This window comes from Lycorma delicatula, chromosome 8 (assembly GCF_047948215.1).
Source record: "Lycorma delicatula isolate Av1 chromosome 8, ASM4794821v1, whole genome shotgun sequence".
Taxonomy (NCBI): Eukaryota; Metazoa; Arthropoda; class Insecta; order Hemiptera; family Fulgoridae; genus Lycorma; species Lycorma delicatula.
Genome location: NC_134462.1, coordinates 40453633 through 40473697, shown reverse-complemented (window position 1 = coordinate 40473697; position 20065 = coordinate 40453633). Strand labels below are relative to the sequence as shown.

Here is a 20065-nt window from a genome sequence, read left to right as displayed (position 1 = left end):
ATAAAGAACAAAAAATATAAATATACCTCCGACTATTCATCTATTAAAACTACAAATTTTTTATAATTCTGCTCGCAAAATTTATTTCTTAGTTAGTTGAAAAGTTAAGTAAAAGAAATGAAAGAGTTAATTAAGAGAAAGGGAAGGGAAAGAGAGAAAAAGGAAATTTGTATAAACCTACGTAATACTGTGTATTTTTGACTATTAAAGGCCCATGTTTTCATTATGTTAATTAATTTCCAAGCAGCGAATAATATTAATTCATTTCATTCATTCAAATTTCATTATTTGTAAACAGCTTGTAATGTTACAATATTTAATTCCTTAAAATAAAGCTTACAATACAAATATAAACTGTAATTCAGTTTATTATTTTCCTAATTATTAAATTTTAAAAGCTATTCTATTTAAAAATAAATGTTACACGTAAACATAATAAACGTTTACACTTTTTATTTTTAAATCAACAGTTATAATAATGAAAGAAATACCAAGTAAGATTTATTTAATCAATAAGAGAGCTTCTCTATTATTGTAATTTCATTAGTAATAGATTTATTCTTTCTCTCTTCAACCCATCTTTACTGGATAGCATAATCATTCTCCAAGAGCTGCCTCTATAAAATAAGATGCTTGATTTGACAATGCAGAATTATCTTTTCCATCTGATATCGTTTACAAACCCTGTCCTTGGTCTTCCTCTTAATATTGTTCCCTCAACCATTCCTTCAAACAATGTGGTGAACCACGATGATGCAATTTATTTGCTCTTGTTGAACCCCTTTACAAAAAGTACGGCACATTTCCATAATATTCTTAGGGCTAGATGTCAACAACATATTTTGAAGTTTCCTGTTCTGCCTTTTCCAAATTTCTGAGCCATATGTCGTCGCATATCAAGCAAATCCTTTTATAAACGTTTTTCTTTGCTAAGAGTGGTATAGTTTTGGATATCAGCAGTCGTTTCTTTTTATTAAAGGCTATTTAGCCTGAGTGATCGGACAGCATAGATCTTTCCATAAAAAAAATGAAACTTCCCAGGTAGCTAAATTGCAATACTTCGTCAATATTTTTTTCATTCGCTAAAATAAATATTACCATCCTAACCACGGTGTCTCATACAATTCACTATCTTTTTTTTTTATCATTTGAGTTCATGTTATACTTTTCCCTTATAAGTTCGTTCACTTTCTATAAATTAATAAATATATAATATAAAAAGAAAGGCAAGATAAATCTTCGAAAGTAAAACCATATAAAATTAACCACATTTTCTTAATTATTCTTGGTTAATTTTCTCTTCCTTTATTTGGAATTACAGGTTTTAGTGAGACTTAAGAACCACTTCCCCCCGCACCATATCCTCAATCATTTTCGTTCCTATCATTTTTCTTCTGTTCATTCATATTCTTCCTAGTCTATTTACCTGTTCTTATGTAGCTGTACTTTCTTCTGTTATAAAGTCTTCCTTTAACAACATCGTTTTCTTTACCATTCTAAAAATATATGCTCAAACTATCATCTAAAATTTGTTGACTACAGAGGAGGGATTTTTAAATTGAAAATCTCGTTAGAAAAATGTAGTAAATCACGAGAGCTGAATTACTTTCCATTTTTTAGATTTTTAGTACTTGTAATGTCAATTATACTACCCAGTTCAGTGAACCTTTTGTAATAAACATAATAAATCCTAAGTTTCAATTCATTTTTATTATCTCTGATCTTAATTCTTCAGAAATCTTTTCTTGTAATGCATGTTTAATTAATAAAACACAAAATTTGTTTTCGACAGGGAGAAATAAAGGTATCTTAAGGAATTAAAAAAATTAAAATTATTGTTAAAATTTAATTTTTTTTTTTTATTAACTCTTGAAATTTTTGGGTAAAATTCATATTGCAGGATAAATCATATAAGAAAAAAAATAGTTTTGCCTTAATTTGGGCTACCGGGCGTTGAACACTGTAAAATATATTTTTTTTTTAGGAAAGGCGTTTCATAATTTATTTTATCTGCAATCTTGAATTTTTTGGAAAAACCTTTCCCTTAGAGAGAGTTTAATATTCAGTAATACAGTTAGACTTGAAATAAATACAAAGCCAAGTCACTGTGTTAAAACTTGTTATGAAAAGGATCATTCATATACTACAAAATTCCTTTTCCATATTTTGATACAAACTTCAAAGCTTCTTTTGTGAATACGTGCATCAAGGAAATAAATCAATAGTAAACTTTATACAAGGATTTACTTCAACTATATAAACAATGAAACTAGCTTTATTTTTATCAATGAATATGAAGGACACCTCTTACTTATTCTTTGACAGAACACCGTCGCAAAACGGAATATATTTCGTGACGCACTTTTTGTCGTACGCTCGACTGTCAATGCGCAATGTTATCGCACACTCTCCCACTCGCTAGCTTTCGGCAATATTTACACTCCGGAGCATAAGTCTTGTTCTGATGTAAGAGTAGCCTGTCCATCCCCTTGTTTATTCAAATGTAATGGTTTCAAAACATCTATTTATCCGAAACTTCACAGTATTGTAGAAGTTCTTTCCATTTTCCCCTTTGCTGTTTGTTGTTTTTGGGATTGTAATCTTTTTAATTTGTCGGTTCATATCCGTAATTTTCTTTCTTTCTTATTTTCGCACATTTCTTACTAGAAGGTTCTGGAGCATCATCCCTGTAATATAGGAGTTTTAAAGGGACTACCTTTAACCAGAAAAAATTTTTAAAGCTAAATGGACATGAAATCAATCTCTCATAAAAGATATTACAAAGGTTATAGTCTTAAAAAATAAATTGATAAAAAGAAAAACATAAAATTACATTACATATGAACAGTAACTCATTAAAGAGAGAACATAACATGAACATTGAACGTAACGCATTTTTTAAAAGCTCTTTTGCTTTTCAAAAATGAAAAAAATAAAGTAAATGATAACTGAGAAACAAGTCTTGATTTATTTCAAGAATGTGAAAGGTTTTTTATAATTTCATACACATTATCATCTAAAAACAACAACAAATTTGTGTGCTAGTTTAAATCTGAAGTTTTGTGTTCGAGTCCCAGTCAAGTATGGAATTTTTGAAGCGAAGCTTCTTATTACTCATTCTGAAAAAGGACCTTTTTGGTAGGCAATACCACCTTTTTTTCTCAAAAATAAAAATAAAAGGCGCATATTTACATTTATATAACTTTAAAAAAATAACATTTTTACCGAAAAAGGACCAATTTTCCATATTAGCAATCACTTTTGGATTAGTATTTACATTTTTTTATTTCTACACGTCGATTTTATTCAAACGTGGGTCTTCCAAATTACCTGAGAGAGATCCAATATAAGCATTATTGCTTATAATTATAAATATAATCTAACCAAACTTAACGTACGCTCGCTTCACTCACTAACCTTGACTAGCGAGCGAGGTTAAGTTTGGTTAGATTATATTATAATTTCTCTGCAAATATCTCTAAATACCAACTGATTTGGAAGAAAAAAAAAGGCGTTACTCGCTTACCGAAAAAGGTCCCGGAAAAATTACAATAGTGATAGTTTTTATAAACTGAACAGGTTTTAATTTTTATTTATCATTTTCATAAGCATGAATTTAACGAATTTTTAATTCGTTAACAGATTAAATGGCTAGACGGGAAGAGCGAGCAAAGCGAGCCCTGACCTACTGTTTTTCTGCCTTTCTTTCAACCCGTGGACAATTCGTATTATTTGCTTTCATTTCTTTTTAAGATACTTTATTTGAAGAATTATTCATTTTTTGTTATTAAAAAAATTAAATAATCTTGGCGTTGAGGAATTAATTTTTGTATTCATGTTCAAATGCTTATTATGTGTTTTGTAGCCGCGACGGGAAATGCTAGTTATTATAAATTAAAACACATAAGATTAAAAAATATCTTTCAAAAAATTAAACAGAAATGAAAAAAAAAATGAACAAATATTTTTAATATTAATTCGTTTTTTCAATCAGTTTTTTTTCATAAATTTTTATGTGATTAAAGTTTTAATTTCGATTTTAAACTGCTCTAATAATTTGATATAAAGGTTATTACAACATAAAAAAGTATAAATTTACAGACTAGTACACAACAGAAAAAAACTTCATTAATTAAAAATAACAATCATACCGAGTTAAAAGTATAATCATCAATTCATTTTTATAAGTAATTTTTATTCTGTTACATAATGCAATTGTTACTTTTAAATAATAAGTGACCTTTAATTATCCCTCTCATTATTTTTTTAATCCTTTTATTAAAAAAAACTCCTTAAATTCTACTCTAATAAATTCATACTGAAATTCAGTAATGGATCTACCTGTTACAAAACCAAGAGGATATTTAAATATTAAGAAGAGATTATTATCAATAACGAATCTTTTGACAAAGGTATGAATCGTGACATGGTTGGCTCAGTAGTTAGAAAAATCGCTTATCACCTAAAATATATTTTTTAATGGCGTAAATTCCGAAAAGGTATTTACTAAAGATTTCTTGTAAATAGCGGTCCGACTATTCCAAGAAGTTAAGGTTTCAATACTGATTATCAATCATAATTTTAAAATGTTTCCTAAACAAGGTTTTTGAAATTTTGTTACCTTAATTTTTCTATGAAAAACATGAATTAAAATGCATTGTGAGTGTGAAATTAATAAAAAAAGACCTTCTTGACTATAAGTGGTAGAGTCCCTTTTTAGTATTTAGAAAAGTAGGTCCTTAAATCATTTCTGTCCTTTTATATTTTTCTTAATATATATGCATTAAATTAAATATACATCTTTAAGCCTAGAACTAGGTGGACTCCGAGACACAAGAAGAGGTCTTCAATTCGCTAGCTACCACGGGCTTTGTGGTCATTGGCGAGCCGGCAGTACCTACCTTTACAAGAGGAGGGTCTCATCGAGAATATACATCTGGGTAGAGGCTGTAGGGTGCTTGAGGAAGACCACTGCAGCGATCACAAGCCTGTTCTGTACCAGCCAGGATATCATGAATCTAATAGTGTGGTGGGTCACGCAAGATGGAAACCCAGTGAGAGACACGCTTAAGGGATCCTCTGGGTCATTACTGAGGACGAAGAATTGAAAAAGAACCTGAATAAACCTACAAGATTGAGTAAGCTCCTGTAGGAAGAATGCCAGAAGTATTCCAAGGCGATAAGGTCTAACAGGGATCAGGTCTACTGGTGGTCCGATGAAATTGCTGGACTGCGGGGTAGACGGTCGGATAATATTTACTTGGCTGAGTCGGAGTATAAAATCACTATAAGAAATTAAGCGCTGCGGTTAAAAAAGCAAAATCAGATTCTTGGAATAAAGTAATTTCTGACTTGGACTCCAACCCCTTGGGAAAAGACTTCTAGATAGCAACTAAGAAGCTGCTAGACGGCTTCCCTGCTTGTCTAGGGACCAGCCAAAGAGGGCGAAATCATCCCTTTTCTGTGTTGTGGAAAAGGTGTGGTCTGAGATTCTCAGTGATGAGGTGTACAGGTCCTCTCTGAGGGAGTTACAGCTGGCGGCAAAAAAAAATCAATAAAAAGAAAAGCACAGGTCCGGATGGGGTGCCGGGGTCGGTAATAAGAAGACTGTCAGTGTGTCATTCCTGGGTCCTATTGGAAGTACTGAACGTGATTCTTGGAAGGGGAGATTTCCGCTACAACGGAAAGTTGTAAGGTTAGTCCTGGTTCCTAAATCCGGAGACCGGATGCAGGAGAATTAAGAATTATAGACCTATATGTCTTATTAATTAAACAGGAAAACTGTACGAACGGACGATTGCTAGACGGATACTGGAGGAAATACGAGCTCTCCGGTGGTTTCTCAGACAACAAGTACGGCTTTATCCGGGGCGCTCTACTATTGATGCTATTATCTACGTAATGGGATGTGCTCCCAACAAGGCCGCTGGAACAAGGAGGAAGAGACAAATTTCCCCGGTAATTTTTCTTGACATACGGTACGCATTTAATAGCATTCCGTGGTGCGTGGTGTTGGATGCGCTGCGAGCAAAAGGGGTGAACAGATACTTGTTCGCAGCTATCAACAGGTATCTGCACGAACGAACTCTACTGGAGGACAAAGAGGAAGGCTGGGAAGAGTTTAATGTTTGGTGGTATCTCACAGGGATAGGTTCTCGGGCCAATACGCTGGAACGTGGCATACTGCACATGTAGTGCAGTACGACCGTCGCGGGGAAGGGTTCCAAGATGGTTGCGTAAGCAGATGATTTGACCCTGTTGGTGGCTGCAAATACAGAGGACCGGGTTGAAGACTTGTCCAATGAAGCTATAACGACTATAGACTCAGTGGCTAGCTCAGAGAAAGGGGGATGGAGCTGGTTCCCAATAAGATGGCGGTGTTGTCGATTGTTGGCCGAAGAATATTGAGAGATATGTCTGTTGTAGTAGACGGACAAAAATAATAAAGAAGGATAGGGTAGTTAAGTACTTAGGAGTATACTTGGAGAGATTCAGGAAATTTACTACCCATACCAGAGTAGCTGTTGCAAAAGCTGAGAGGGCCATGATTGCTCTAAGGAAACTGACGCCCACAAAGTCTGGACCTAGAGCTGGTGTAAAGAAGTTTATTTTATCAAGAAACATGCAAACCAAATATTGCTGGAAGAATGGCAGGCGTCCTGGGAAGCCTCAACACCAAAGGAGCGTGGACCAGGCGTCTGATTCCCAGACTTGAACCCTTGGTCCGGAAGGGTTGTGGGAGTTGTGATGCTTCCTCATGCAGTTCCTTTCGGGCCACAGGGAATTTGGGACGTACATAAACAGGTTCAAAAAAAGATCCTCTCACTGTATATATTGTGGAGTGGAAGATACTCCGGAACATGTGTTGTTTATTTGTGACAGATGGAATGCTTTTAGGGTCTCGTCTGAACTAGCCAACTTGACACCAGAAAATGTGATAGAATTTATGTTGAAAGAAACTAGACAATGGGATTTGGAATGAAGTATGGTAGCAAATATTCTCAGTACGAAGGAAATAGAAGAGAGAACTGGAATGCTGACTGACTGAGCTGGGTACTCGGTAGGATTTCTACAGTGCCGCCAGCGGAATAATAGTCTCTGGAGAAAGTTCTCTGAAAGAGGCAGGTCCGTGCTTGCGTGGATCAGTGACGGTGATAACGCACAGGGACTCTGAATCCTCTGAGTCCGAAGGCACCCGCCAGGGCCGTGGTAATGCTTCAATGCTGGTCTGGCCCTGGACCGGAGGAGTTGGTAAGATGGTTGAGGTTTAGTCGGTAGGCCGCAGGAGCACATACGCATTTAACACCTTGCGGAACCTGTGGCAAGTCCGACACTGCCCCTTATCGGGCGTAAGTAACTAGTATTCCCCCTAACAAATAAAAAAAAAAAAAAATCTTTGAAAAATTGTGTATTTAGATTCATGAACACATATTATATTCATGAAACTTTACGAAATTCTTAGAAAAGTAAATATTATAAATCTAATAATGCCTTTTATAATAATTTACAGTAAGTAAACTTTTTAATCCCCCCCTCCCACCAACCGAGTTACTGACTTAAAACTATTTCTGTTGATTCAACTGACATAATAGTATATTTTTAAAAAAAAGTCTGCGATTTTCGAAATTAATACCTAAGTAATGCATGAATTTGAAGGGCTGTTACTTAGATGTTAATATGTCTCATTTTTTCTTCATTCTTTTATCTTTATATAATCTTCATATGTCTTAATAAATATAGCTTTATAAATAAAAGTAGACAGATTTTTTTAGCCGATAAAGTACACCGAGAACCTAACTACTAGAGACGACAACCTTAATTTACTTGAAGATTAAAACTGAATAAATGAACATGGTTTAAAATTATTGATAAATTGGCCTAGATCAATTACTGAAAACAGTAAAACGAGAATCGATCACATTATTATTAGGTTTAAAACAAAGTATTTTATCGGTATAATTTCAAAGGAATTTCATTGCATAATCCCACAGTATATTATGATGTGTACGGTCACATCAGTTGAAAACACAGATAAAAACCTTGAAGACTGTTACACATTTATCATGGATGCATATAAATGGATTGCTAGCCAAGTACTGTAAAAGCGGTCCGTTACTGTACAGAGTTTCCCTCATTCTTATGCCGAGCCAGACAATAACTTAACAGGCCTTATTATAATCCCATTTCTTTTTTTATCACTTTTCTGAACTGTAAGCTATGTGCCTAGACTTCCGTTTATGAAATGTAATTATGTGGTAATTTTGTCTAGTTTGTTTTAAAATTTTCAGTCAATCACTAAATTTATTTTCCCATTTATTATTGATCAGGTTATTTAAATTAGTAAGTAATTAAATAATTTTTTATTATATTTTTACGATTAAGTTGGCAAAATATTTTAATATAGTTTTGCTGAATATAGATGAATACGTATAAAAATAATTCAGATCACATTGAATAAATGGAAATAAATATAGTTTTCAATACATGCTTATTAAATGCAGGTAAACGTTTTTATTTTTTTATTTTCATAACGTTGCTGAATAAAATTACTCTTCCAAGTCTATAGCATAAAACTATGTTTGATGTAGCAAGACCAATAATTTTTTTCTTAAAATAAATGTACATAAACAAATTTATGTAAATGATTACATAAATTTGTAGATAAAAAAATAATTAAAACTATCTAATGTTAATAATCTGTCTTTAAACATTTGAATCAAAAAAACTGTTTGATCAAAAAAACTAGTATACATCTATTTTAAGTGTAGATAAGTAAATCTCATTATATTTTAGCATTTTCCATTTTTGACTTTATTTACTATCTTTACTGGATCTTTAAATCCTTTCCCAAAAGAGTTAGTAATATTTAAATAATCAAGCAGTTTATGCTTTTATCTCTTTCTCTTTTTTTCTGTTAAGCCTCTAGAATCACCTTAAAGTATTACTTCAGAGGATGATATATATGAATGTAAGTGAAGTGTAGTTTTGTACAGTCTCAGGTTGAATATTCCTGAAAAGTGCGGTTAATTAAAACCCAACCACCAAAAAATAACACCGGTATCTACGATCTAGTATTGAAATTTGTATAAAAGTAACTGCCTTTAATCGAATTTGAACTTTAGAACCTTTGACTTCGAAATCAGTTGATTTGCGATGAGGAGTTCACTACTAGACCAACCCGGCATGAAACTAACCCGGTGGATTAGTCTAATGGTGAACTAGACAGAGTTATTCACCCTGATAAACTGTACTGTAACACTACAACTAGCAAACTGGAAATGCTTACAGGAACTCAAAAATTCCAATGTTATGGTTGTACTCGAATTCAGTTAATTCATGAATGAATTCATTACATATATTTTTGTTTAATAACGGAATATATATTAGTCTAATTGTAGCCAACTTTATAATATTGTATGTATAACATCGGTTATAATTGATTTTAAAAACTGCCTGGAGCAAGTAACCGCTATTCTGAGTCTAGAACTGACACTATCTATTTAGAGTACAGCAAAAATGAAACAGCTATGAAATTACTAATGAATTGTATACTATAGAAGAATGATAATCCGCTCACCTTCTTTCTATCTACTTTTACAATTATATGTTGCACACGCACGAACAACGGTACAACTTATCAGCGAATGCTGTTTAATAAGCACTGCTAAATTTCGACGGCGAGAAGAGCAGCAATCACTAATCGGTAAAAGAGGTTGTTTGGACAATCATTATCTCTATTACTTCGTCTTTTTTCTGTTTAGTCTCCGGTAATTACCTTTCAGATAATACTTCAGAGGATGAATGAGGATGATATGTATGAATGTAAATGAAGTGTAGTCTTGTACAGTCTCAGTACGACCATTCCTGAGTTGTGTAGTTAATTCAAACCCAACCACCAAAGAACACCGGTATCCACGATCTAGTATTCAAATCCGTGTAAAAATAACTGACTTTACTAAAACTTGAACGCTGGAACTCTCGACTTCCAAATCAGCTGATTTGGGAAGACGCGTTCACTACTAGCCCAATACTAACCCAACCCGTTGGGTTATTATCTCTAGTACTGTACAGAATGAGCCGTAATGTACTGTGTAGAATGAGCCGTACGGCTACTAGTTGACTTGAGAGAGTGGTGGGGAGGAAGGCTCCATGCTGATGGACCAAGGAACGAACCACTTCAACTTACAACGCTCAATCCATACATCGATGTATATGAACTCAAACAGACGTTTATCAATCACCGATTTGTCTTCTGTTTATTTTTAATCTGATCCCTTATATCTTTTCAAATACTCATATCTTCATAATAACTTTAAACGTCTTAAACCTTGGATAAATAAATATTTATGTAAAAAATTTAAAAACAGTAGTTTTTATGTTAAAAACCTAAAAAAATCAGTAAAATCACAAACTGAATAATATTCTTAATGCTTAAAAAAATTTGCAAACTGATAACACAAAAATAATTTTTATCATAACACTTCAAAAGTGTCAAGGTAATGCTAAGACTGAATGGAAAATAATTAAAAAGCTTACCGGGAAATCCGTAAAGATAATGAATTTGAAACTGTTACTATTGAAGCTGATCAAATTAAAATTGAATATTTAACGATTATTTTTTTAATTTATTTAATAATTTGTTGTAAAAAAGACCTGTCAATAAAGACTAATAAGTTTTTAAAAGTTAAAATGAAACCAGCTACTAGTTAAAGCGTTGAAAAAAAGTACTCAATAATATTAAGAAAATTCGCACACACAGCATTAATTTAAGAATTGAGACCGGTAAGTATTCTGATGATCTCAAAAATGAAGTCATACCGTTAGCAAAAAGGGTTCATGGCATAAAAAATTAAATTATAAGCCGAGATATTTATAAAAATTTCAAATAAAATTATCAATTTCATTTTCTAAATTTTCCAAATAAAATAATTTTTTTTTTGTTGTTAAAAATCAATTTCAGTTTAGAAAAAAAAAGATATAGAGGATGCACTTCTCGGCTTTATGACTTTGGTTGTAAAAAGTTTAAATGAAGAACCTAAAGTCAGTGGCCTTCTACTTGATTTAACAAAACCATTTGCTACAGTTAATCACAGCATATTACTACGTATAATATGGGACAGTGGATTAAGGGAAGTGGTGCACAGATGGTTTAGCTAACTTGCTGGCAGAAAGTAGCACATCAGTCAGAAATCAGGTTAGTAATTGGGTTACCTAAAAGAACCGTATTAGGTAAAAACTTGTTCATGTATATTATCACTTAATGTGACGGTAATTTAATGGAAAAATAATGTACTTATAGATATATAAATGATATATAAAATGATATTAATGATATATAAAATGATAAGAAGTGATATATAAATGCAGACGAAGCTGCATTTATATATCACGGTGAATCATGGCCGGAAAATAAAAATACGATGAAAGAAGATTGGTGTAAATTAAGGTTATGATTTTCTAAACTAGAAATGATTTTAAGTTCTAAAAAATAAATTTCATCAAGTTCTCTTTGAGGAAATTCCAACATACATTTAAATATATTACTTGTGTCCCATGTTCCCTTAATGTTAATAAAACTCAGCAAAATATACTAACAGAAATATTATAAAAAAATACTATTGTTTTTTTTTTACTTTCTATTGAATCTGTATTATAAAGTGATAAATAAAAGGATATATTTTTCATCATTACAGAGCAGGCTAGATTATAGATTATTTTTTTGGGGAACAGATTACAATAAGAATGTATCACCTATTATTAAAATTATTCTAATAATAGTGAAAAAATTTCGAAATGATCTTTAAAGCCAATTTTTCCCAATATAAGTATTTTTTCACGATAACATACACATACAAATTATTAAAATTCTTTTATAAAAAAAGTAGAAACAAACCGATAATATTTAATTTGTATATGCAGCTATTGCGATCTAGATGTAAGTTCCCCATAAATCAAACAACACTCAATAAAATTTACGTTTACTGTATACTCCAAGAATCTTTAACAAATTATTTTATAAGTCTGAGTAAACATTAATTCACTTAGAAAAAAGTTTGAAAATTGGTTAAATGGTCTTTAAATGTAAGAGCTGTTAATAGTATTTATAATTAAATTTATTTTTATGTAATCTTTGAGTTTGTTGAGATAACTAATCTTTTTTGTGTTGTGTCGGTACAAAATTTTGTGGTAAGCATACATTTTTGAAAGTTTTACGGAGCCGACAAGAGGTTTATTAAAGTCAAAGCTTTGTTCATTAAAAGTCCATAAATAAAAGTTTTAGTAATAACTTCATATACATATGTTATATGTAAATGTTAGTTCCATAAAACTTTAAATGTTGAATTTCTGTTTCTTTTTCCTTAGATTACTTCTTACTCGTGTCTCAGTTGGTACAACATTCTGTTTATAAAATTGAGGCCAACATAGTTTAAAAACCATTACTTTTTCACTTTCTACAACTTCTACTTTGAACTTGGCATTAACTACTTTGTAATATTAGTTGTACATACTTCTTCACTGTAAAAATCTTGTAAGTTTTTTAATCTTTTTCTTCGATGAAGTTCCGGTCACATGGGAGGTGAGAATGGCCTAGTATAGGAAAGTAATGATGGGTCTAGTGGTAAACGCGTCTTCCGAAATCAGCTGATTTGTAAGTCAAAAGTTCCAGCGTTCAAGTCCTAGTAAATTAATTTTTTTTTACACGGATTTGAATACTATATCGTGGATACCAGTGTTCTTTGGTCGTTGGGTTTCAAATAACCACACACCACAGGAATGGTCGAACTGAGACTATACAAAAGAATACACTTCATTTAGAGTCAAACATAATAACATCCTCATTCATCCTCTGAACTATTATCTGAAAAGTAATACCGAAGGCTAAACAGGAAAAACAAAAGGAAAGTAATGGTGGAGGCTATCAAATCACCCAATTTCTATTAAGGCAAGGAAAAGCCTTACAAAAACATTGTTTTTGTTCTATCCAACCGTACCATCCATAAAACATAAGATGTATCACATTTACAAGAACATTATACAAAAAATCCCTTTCGGCACGCCGGAAGGCGGAGGTAGATTTCACCGGTGCTAAGTAGGGGATAAAAAAAATTTCCACTTTAAAGTTAAGAACACTTCAAATTTACTCAATACGACAATGGTTAAATGTGAAAAAAAAGTTTCAAATGTTAACTATACGACATGCCCCATCTTACAATTCCAACAATATTTTGGTGATCCCTTGCCGTAAGGGTTGGTCATATCAAAAATTGTTTCAGACAAAGGTTTTTGTTATTGTTTAGAGGGCTAACGACCACTTTATACCGATTCGATACTGTGCCTATTAAGGGAGGTATGATGTTCTTTTGTCTTCAAAACCCTATTTTTTCTACCTGGGCCAATGGTTGATGATATCAAAAAACTTTAATTAGATACGTCTTAGGCCGTTATGGAAAGAATAGTAGAAACTTTAAACGAGTTCAATATTTTACTTACTAAGATAGATATAGCAGTATATTTTTTTTTCAAAGAAGTTCCCCAATTCCCACTCACATGGTCCAATTTTGCTTATTAACGAACTCGACTGAATTTTGGGTAGTTATATTTTATATATCAATTTGAAAGTGACTGGCGCAAAATTACGGCAGTTATCATGTCCACAAAAAAGTGAAATATATATATATATATATATATATGCATATAAATGTATATATAACGTTTACAACTAACTGACCGTGGTTTTGGGGTCTGGGAGATGTAAAATGCGAAGATATGTCGAAATTTTCCGGAAGTCGAATCATGGTACTCATTACAATAGTTAGCTTTCTAATGAAATCTACCTAAAAATCAACCAAACATGAGTGTATTTAATTTGGGCCTTTCTTTGTCATATTCTAATGATATAAATCAATTTTTTTTGTTGCTTTTTATATCATGAGTATGAAAAAACCATTCACCGTCAACTGACGCATACAGAATATCTCTTGGACAGGAATTTGTGGAAGTTGCAGATTTTGCATTAAGTCTACACATATTCCTACTATTTTGCTATAATCTGAACGTCTCTCCCTGATCCATTCAACAGTTTTAAAAAGTTTTTTGGCTACTACATAAAAAGATGCAGTATTGCCACCATCTACAAACTAAAACCCATTTGAGAAACAACATTTCTCCTGAAGATGTGTTCTTTCTCAAATGAAACAAAAATTTTTAACATCTAATTTCCAAATGTCTGTATACTGGAGATGTGGTGTTTTAAGTAGAATGTATATGACTTGGCCTAACTAATGAATTGGCATGAAAAACTTAATTTTGAAAAAATACAGGGGAGCTGTTTCTCAAATGACTGATTCAAATGGATTTTCATCCATTTAATTTTTAAATACTATAACTTACTTTAGAAATGACTTAACACCGTTTTGTATATTTTTAATTTATAAGTTACTTGAAAATACTATGTTTTTTCTTTATTTTAAATTTCATCAACTGGTGTTCTGGCTGGTGGCAGGCCCCTTACGTTAGCTCTATCTTCAACCAGTTTTGTCCCAATTCTTTTTCCTTCGTTTCCTTTTAATTTTTATTCTTATTTTAAATTTAATGATTGAAAACAGATATAAAATATGAGAAAGAACTAAATTTACGAAAACTATACTAATATTCAACTTTAAGCTGTTTGGGAAATAAAGCAAAATAGTTTACTGGTTGTGGTTTTCCTAATGTCAATTTATTTTCCTGCATATACATATCTCTAAATAAGTTCACCAATGGAATTAAAAAATAAATAGATCATTTATTTATTTGTTTTAGTATGGATAACGTGTTTCAAAAATATCAGTTATTTTATTAATATCTTTACATTACGTTAGTTAAGACAATAAATTAGTTATGATATTTTAATAAATACTAACAGTAAAATTCAATTCTGAAATAGATTTCATGTCACGTACCAAACACACACGCGTGTGCGCCGTCAGATGTACACGTGCGTACGACCTCTTCCCATATAAACGCATACAATTTAAAATCTGATGAGGACACCATATGACTTCCTTGTACGCCTATTAAATTATACATACACATTTTTGCTGCACTTCAATTTAAACTTATTTCATTTGAAAATGAAATACGATCCTCCAGTTCTTTAATAAAATGGACAGTAACAATATTTGCTAAAATATTAGTTTTTATTAACATCAAACACAACTATTAATTCAACAATCTTACCTGAAATATTAGGTTAAAGTAAAAATCTCTTTATTACTCTTTAAATAAATGTAAGTCTTATATCTAATACTATGTTTTTTTTAAATTATGATGATGTAACCATCAGCAAAATGAAAACAAAACCCAAACAGGAGAATGTTACAAAATTTTATAGCGATATTTATTGTCAAGTAGACTGAAACAAATGCATATATAAAATAATTAGATGTTTCACCAAATCTGATGTAGACACCATATGACTTCCTTGTGCGCCTATCAAATTACATATACACTTTTTAAAAGTACATAAAATTTTATTTAACGAATAACTTCTGATTTGTTTTTCATATATTTTTTCACTGTTGTTATTGAATTACTATTTATTGTATGTTTTTTTTTTACAGTCAGAGATTAATTATTAATAAATCAATAAATTTAAATTTTAAAAAAATACAAGGTTAAAAAAAGGAAACGATGTCGTATTCGAACCGATCTGCCTTCCCCTTATAAGATCCAAATATTTCATTAATTAAAATGTTATTTGACTATAACTCTGGAACCAATGAAAATAATTAACACTTATGATATATCGTTGAAAAATTCTCAATGAGGACTGATTATTGCAGTTAAGAAAAATTCCAAACTTCAATTTTTTTTTTGGATTTTGACATTTTTGGTCCAGTCGATTGCAATCAAAAGGGGAGATGCAAAACTAGATGTTACAACAGTCCTAAATCCAAAATTTCAACATTCCACGGCTAATAGTTTTTGAGTTATGCGAGATAAATACTTACGTACATACATACATGCGTATGTTCAGACGTCACACAGAAGGTAGTCAAAATGGATTCAGGGATGGTCAAAATGCATATTTCCGTTGAAATTTGAAAACCGAAATATTACGCGATTAAAATATTTCCTTTAGTTCGTACAAGGCAGTAAAAATATGGTTTATTCAAAATATACTGAATGAATACTTTTTTAATTAAGGATTCATAAAAAAATAAAAGACTAATTTTGTTATCTATCATACTATTTACATGTACAATCAAATCAGAAAAATTCATAGAAGCGCCAAGCGTACCATTATAAAAAAAAATTAACTAATTTAAAAAACATATGTTGAATTAGACATTTGTTACGCTAAATTTTACCTCTTTCTTTTTCTATTGATAATATGCGCTGCTCATATGCATTGTTGCTATTAAATGCATATGAGCATAAGTTTAAATTAACCTTTCTTTTGTAGAAATAACACAATTACGAAAAAAATAAATATATTTTAAGCAGTGGAACAACAAAAATTTAGTTTTATATGTATCGGTTACAATTACTAATTATTTTTATTTGTTAACACGTGATACTTTTTTGAAGAATTAAATTTTAATATAAATTAAACAGGAAATAATTAAAAATTTATGTTCGGTAATAACATTTACGTGTTCTAAAAATTCGGTAATAAAATATTTAATAGTCTTTGCACGTTGTTAAAATTTAATTCAAAGAGACAAGACAAAATGTTTCTCGCAAACATATTTTACTCCTGAGTTATTTTCATTTAATTGAACTTACCTGTTTAATTTAAAATGAACCTAATTGTTTACTTAATGAATTTTATAAAAAAAAATTGTTATGAAAAATTAAATAAAAAAAATTTTCTTTTAAAGTTAATATAAAATATGATTGATGAAATCTTTTTTTTTTTTTTTAATACTATAATTTACAGTCGCATCAATAATTAAATTCATTAGCGACTTATCAGTGTAATATAACTGTACCGGTAAATTTGTAGTCTTTAACAAGCTAAGGTCGACTACTCCTGAAACGTGTGGTTAATTGAAACCCAATCACCCAATACCGGTATCCACGATCTAGTATTCAAATCCCAATAAAAATAACTTACCTTTATTGGGATTTGAACCTGAGAACACGACTTCGAAATCAGCAAATTTACCACGACGAGTTTACCGTTAGATCAACCCGGTGAGTTGATGAAATTTTTTATAACGAAAAGAAATCTAATAAATTAATGAACATGTAAAAACATAAAGAAAATTGTGAACTATCGATGCTATTTTGCTTCTCAGCTTTGGATTACCCTGCAAAAAACTTAACTGTTCATTGTAAGAGTATATAAGTTTGTTAATTATGGATATTCGTTTTCAAACCCACCGGGTTGATCTAGTGGTGAACGCGTCTTCCCAAATCAGCTGATTTGTAAGTCGAGAGTTCCAGCGTTGAAGTCCTAGTAAAGGCAATTACTTTTATACAGATTTGAATACTAGATCGTGGATACCGGTGTTCTTTGATAATTGGATTTCAATTAACCACACATTTCAGGAGTGGTTGAACTGAGACTGTACAAGACTACATTTCATTTATACTCAATACATATCATTCTTATTCATCCTATGAAGTAATAACTGAACGATAATTCCCGGAGGCTAAACAGGAAAAAGTAAGGATATTCGTTTTCAATTCCCTTTCGTTTATCTGCAGTTGATTAATTGTTAGCCGTTTTTTCCTTCTCTTTAATTTTTCTGCATGGTCTTTTTTTATTGCGGTTAAGGAATCATTATAGGGTAATAAAAAATATATTTACGCATATAACTTTTTATATAATTAAAATACCGTAATAACACATAATATAAATATCAAATACAGAAATCATGATGTACAAATTCAATTTTATTACGTTTTTCTGGCATTATTTTTTATTGTTTGTTATTCAGTCATTAAATTAGCCAAAAATTAAATCAAAATTGCTATTTATTAATTTTTTTGTACAAATAGATCATCAAAGGATCAAGCAAATATAATTTTTACTTTTCTTATTTCTTTCTATTTACGGCTAGTACTAGTAATGTGGAAATTATACAACGATTTCAGAACAAAGTAGAGAGGGTAACTGCCGAAGCTCCGTGGTTCACGCGGAATGATGAGATTCAGGATTATCTGGAGCTGCCATCGGTTCCTGAGATTGCACGATAGCGCAATGTCAAATACCTGCAGAGGCTTGAGAATCATGTAAACCACTTTGTAATTAATCTACTCGATAACAGCAGAGACATCCGACGGTTGAAACGAACCCATGCACTCGACTTAAGATCTGCGTAACAGTTTGGAATCTAACACCGTCAAGTTTAGTGGTGTCGTATCTAATTTCTTGTTACTTCTCTTTCTTTTTCTTTTTTATTTGTTATTAATGTTTGTTTTGTGGTGCTGAAATTAATGGTTTATGATTTATGACTGAGCTTGAAATTTCGTATTTGACTTTAAGTTTCCTTACAACTGTTTATTGTGTATTATTTGTTTGGGGGTTCCTTAAGGACCTTCTTATCACGTGATTTTGTCAGGAAACTTACTTATGGCTCCCCAGGACAGCCGATTGTAATTATATTTGTTATTGAGGAAAACAAATTTCTTTCTATTTCATCTTTTTATCTTCTTTAGTCAATTTCTTACAACTAGGCATTTTTGTTCCACAAGTATGTTTAAATTGCACAAGAACTTTCTAAACTCAACTCTGAGAAAATTTCATGACTTGGATTGACTTTTACATTTCTGTTTTTTGTTTGTTTGATATAACTTTAAATATTTCCAGATTTTATAAAAAATTTGTTTATTCAATCTAAATTCATTCAACTTCATCATATGTGCAAGAAATCTTAATTTTATTGTTCTATAAACTGTTTCTAGTTATTGATATTTTGAGAAATTTCTTTATTTGATCTTAATTTATAAGTATTTTGGTCCTTTTTAGGCCCGTATATTTTTCTGAATATTTTTCCTTGTAATTTTAATATTTTTTTATAAATTATTAAAGCAGTTTCTATACCATAAAGATGACAAATTTATTACTTTATCGACAAATTTATTACAAGCGAGGTCTAGCAGGGAAGGTATTGTAATCGGTTCAATTTGGCCGTATGCGGTTTTCACCGGATCTTAACGTTTTGATACCTAAGGAACCTTAAAAACTGGATCGAAATTTTCCGGATGTTAATGTTCGTATGTAGTATATGTGTTCAGTGTTGGTCTCTAAATCACCTCATATCACCAGAATTACTGGACTGATTTTCACTAAACTTGGTCAGATTACTTCTATGTATGTGCCATTAAATATTCAACTTTCTTACTTACATACAAGGGAGTGAGGCTGTACAGCAAGATCACCCTGTATTTAAGTATTTAAGATCATATTTTTCTTAGACACGTTAGTTAACAATTAAAAATAACAATATTTGCAAAACAAATGTTTTGTAAAATCGGATCCTCATCCCAAAAAAATACTTTAAACTACTGCTATGTTGTGACGTCACAGGTGAGCGGTATAATTAAATAAATGAATAATATTCGTATTGTAAAAGATTAACTCGGTCTGGTTGGGTTTCGAAATCTATCATCCGGTTGATTCATTACCTGGTGCGCTTAACCTCGCTGCTACACCAGTCTGCCGACCGTAAAAGCGAAATTTGTTCTATGTAATTTGTGAAATTACATTAGTTTAGTTAGTGCCGACCGTCGCCGCTAATACCGCCAAACCTACGCGAATTAAATACCGGCATGCGCGCGCACTTTAATTAGAATCATTGAATTAAATAAACGAAAAAATATTATATTTAAATAAAATGATAAATATTATAAATTAAGCTGTGTGTGTAAGCCGTGCATCAGAAACAACCCACAGTTGTAAAAATTACAACACAAGTGTGTTATTTTTTAATTCTAAATTGTTATTTTATATATTACTAATACTATTATTTATTAATACAATATTTATTGCTCACGTTGTTTGACTTTCAAACTCTTTAGATACGTTCATATCTATGATTATTTTTGTGCAAAGAATAAAATAAAATTATTT

At 31.2% G+C, this 20065-nt stretch overlaps 1 protein-coding gene across 3 annotated transcripts in view; it reads left to right on the top strand.

The window, feature by feature from the left end:
• The window catches only part of LOC142328628 (ATP-sensitive inward rectifier potassium channel 11-like), a 92690-nt gene that overhangs the window by 3919 nt on the left and 68706 nt on the right, over positions 1 to 20065 (top strand). The window contains exon 1 of one of the 3 annotated variants that reach the window (XM_075372473.1): positions 10981 to 11194. The exons of the other annotated variants lie outside the window; for them this stretch is intronic. The gene's annotated coding sequence lies outside the window, so the exon portion shown is untranslated. Of the gene's footprint in view, positions 1 to 10980; positions 11195 to 20065 lie in introns of those variants that run through there. 3 annotated transcript variants of the gene reach the window in all.